The following is a 3,727-nucleotide window of genomic DNA, read 5'->3' on the forward strand; positions in this document are numbered from 1 at the left end:
CAAGGGAGCCAGAGAAGGGGCTGAGCTCCCAGCTTGCCCCTGCGCCGGGGAGCCGGGGGGAGCGCGGACGGGCCTCCACCCCACGTGGCACCAGTTGTATGGGTTTGTACGGGTGCTGTGCCCGCCCGAGGAGCCCTCGCGGCCTGGCCTGGCCCGGGCACCTGTGCACCTGTGGCCCAGAAGGCCGAGGCCTCCGAGGGGTTCAGGCGACTTCCGGAGGTGTCTGTCATGCTGAGCTGTTATGGTCTCACGTCTGTGTAAACCACTCCCCATCACTTTTGTGAGATAAAATATTCACCTTTCGGTCATGGGCTGAACCGTTTGGACTCCGTGTCTGCAGTCTCTGTCTCGCCACAGTTGGGCCGTGCCCGTTCGGATCTGGGAAGCAGGGCTGCTAGAGCTCGCAGTCCCGACACATGTGGCCGGGAGGGGGCCCGCTCCTTCGAGGCCCCGCTGGCCTGCGAGGCCTGGGCCCCGGGCCCTTCTGGGTGGAGGAGGCGGTGCCGGAGGACGGGCAAGGTGCAGGTGCAAAAACCCACTGTGGAGGGCAGGCCTTGGCCCTTCGGGCCTCGGTCGTCGAGCCCTGAGATGCCTGGGCAGCGCCAGACTGGAGCCATCTACGGACCTGGGCCTCCCTGCACATAAGACTTTATTAGATATTTTTATTTTATTTTATTTTATTTTATTTTATTTCATTTAATTAATTAATTTATTTATTTATTTATTTATTTATGTATTTATTTATTTAGACCCTTTCTTTTAATGTCCAGCTCAGCTTAGGGCGGAGACCAGGCCTGAGAGGCAGCGGCCACGCGGTCCCGGATCGCCCTTTAAAGGCGGACTCGTGAGCTCCCCGGGCCGGGCAGGAGGTACTCGCTCTCCTCGTGGGCCTGGTTTGCAGGTTTCAATCCCAGGCCGGGCCGTTCAGCTCCTGTTTCTTAAATTCAGCTGCTTTGCGAACACCGAGGCTTCGGGTGGGTTGACGACAGGGTCACAGGGTCGTTCAGGAACCGCCTGCAGAATCAGGTCCCTATCGCCGGGCTCTCTTCCCGCCCAGTTTCTCCCATCTGCCTTGATGGCACAGGCTCTGGAAGAAGCCCTGGTTGCTTTCGGTTAAATTCTGTAAGTTTGTAGTCAATAATTATCGAAAAGGTTGACACTCTCGAATGTGACCTGAGATCCAGGTCCTGCGATAGAACTGATGCAAGTACGAGCTGCTCCCTGGATGTATCCCGAGTGTATGGATATTTACTGCCAAAATATATAAAAGAGTGAAAGGAAATCTATGAAAACCGTTAACAAGTTTTCTCTTTGGAAGACTTGCTGATTTTTTTATTCCGTTTAACCTCTTCTTTCTCTTCAGCTCTCCCGTCCCACCGAGGGCTGGAACTCACCGCCCCGAGGTCGAGCAGCACGTGCTCTACGGATGGAGCAGCCGGGCACCTCCCCTCGCTTTAATCCTAAAAGGACCAATAGTTAGAGAATTAATTTCACTCCTGGTCAATCACTTACAGTCTCCGGTGAAACCTAATAAAATACTAAAGTAGTGGCACGTGAAGGACACTAACACATAACTGCAGTTGGCTTCGACTTCTAGAGAAGCAGATAGCTTCTAGGAGACTTGCGGACTTTTAAAGCTTCCCCATTATTTAGGGACACAACCAGGGCTTTACTTCAGTTCTCTTGATTCATAATTAAATTAAGCTTCCTTTTCCTCCTCAAAATATACATGCATGGCGAAGAGTGACGGCAAGTATGTGAGGGGAAACCATCTGATCCGTCCTCCGGGGTTTTCTGACCCCTAAACCATCTTCTGTTTTCATAAGGGTCATGTTCTCGGGCTGGTCTTTTCCAGGCAGGGGTAACTCCGAAATAGGCTACATGTCCCGCCTCCCCATTGTCGCCTGAGGCCTGGGGGGGCGGGGGAGCAGCGACCCACCCCGAGGTGCCGGCAGCGGTGCCAGCTGTGCAGGAGGATCTGAATTGTAGCTGCTCTTGACAAGAAGCCTCCCCTAAGTTCAGTAGCAGTGACAGTACTTGAAGGAAGGCTGGACGCGGAGAAATGGCCATACCCCTTCTATTGCCTTGTCAGCCCCGCAGGGGTGGCCCCATATGGCCGAACCCAAAACGTGGCCCGCACAGTCCGCAGGAGGCATTTCTGGCGCTCTCCCCGCGGCACACCCAGCAATCCAATGGACGGTCCACCTAACGTCCTGCGAGGTTTATTTTTTCGAAACACCACATCTGGGCTTCCGAGGCCTACAATCCCATCATGTCTAAATCTGGACGATCTAAAAAAAAATAAGTAAATAAATAAATCTGGACGATCGAATTGAAACCAAGAGCAAGTGGACAATAGCAGCTGTGATCATTCCTCATTCCTCTTTTTTTTTTTTTTTTTACTTTCGTCATGTCCTTTAGAGATCTGTTAGACTCAGCATAAAACAATATAAGTTGGGTTATGAGATAAAATGTAAGAGTCCAACCCGGAGAACCCCCGCCCCGTGACAGATGCTTACGCAGAAGCAGCATGGCGTAGTGCAGGTGTCCTCGTTACATGAGAAAATTATTTGCCGACACAGTGTAATAGGAATGGGTCTGGATTTACTCTTGGACAAACAGGTCATTTTTTTTTTCACTGAGCCGCCAAAAAGAAAAAACCTATAATCAGATTGATATGAGTTTATTATTCAAAACCAGGAACCTGAGGGGCTCAGGCCATCAAGCATCCAACCCTTGATTTCATCTCAGATCGTGATCCCAAGGTCTTGAGATCAAGCCCCATGTGGGGCTCGTGCAGAGCCAGCTTGTCCTCCTCCTTCCCCTTCACCCCCCGCCCCCCCACTCTCTGTCTCTCTCTCTCAAATAAGTAAATAAAATCTTTCCTTTTTTTAAAGAAGACTATTAGTTCTACTCTCTAATCACAGCCAGAAAAAAAAAGAAAAAGAAAAAAAAAAAAAAAAACGAAAACGGTTTCAGTTCAACTATTCCAAAACCAAGGCCTTTATTTTTGGCCAACATCTTACCGGGTCCATAATTGATGGCCTTATTAACCAAGTATCCTCAAACTCCCTGCTGCCCAGGATGCTCCCTTCCGGTGCAGAAGACACAGGATTTAAATCCAGAGGATAGGGCGGCCCGGGGGGCCCAGCGGTTTGGCACCGCCTCCAGCCCAGGGTGTGACCCTGGGGTCCTGGGATCGAGTCCCGTGTCAGGCTCCCTGCATGGAGCCTGCTTCTCCCTCTGCCTGGGTCTCTGCCTCTCTCTCTGTCTCTCATGAATGAATGAATAATAATAAAAAAAATCCAGAGGATATCTCTGGGTCAAGATGCCTATCGGAGCACACGTGTTTACCTCCCGAAACTCTTCGGTCCCCCTGTCACCTAGCGGGATGGAGAGTAAGCAGGATAGGTCTTCGGAAATAAAGAAGGCCTTTTCCCTGAAAATCTGAGTTGTAACATGAGTGAATTGTTTATTCTAGTATCAGAATTCTTTAAAAATCGGTCACACATGCATTGGTTGTAGGAAAACACTTGGTTTAAGCAGAGTATTGTTCTCCTCAACTCTAGGCCGTGAAGCAGCTGGGAAGAGACGGAGTGAAAGTCTTTGGAAGGAAATAAGCCCTGAATGTGGAACATCCATGAAAGAGAAACTTGTTAAAATTCTACGAAAAGAAGCTTTGGAAAAGACAAAAGAATTGCTAAGAGAGTCACAAAGGCAACCGCTT

Source organism: Nyctereutes procyonoides, unplaced genomic scaffold (genome assembly GCF_905146905.1).
Source record: "Nyctereutes procyonoides isolate TBG_1078 unplaced genomic scaffold, NYPRO_anot_genome, whole genome shotgun sequence".
Taxonomy (NCBI): domain Eukaryota; kingdom Metazoa; phylum Chordata; class Mammalia; order Carnivora; family Canidae; genus Nyctereutes; species Nyctereutes procyonoides.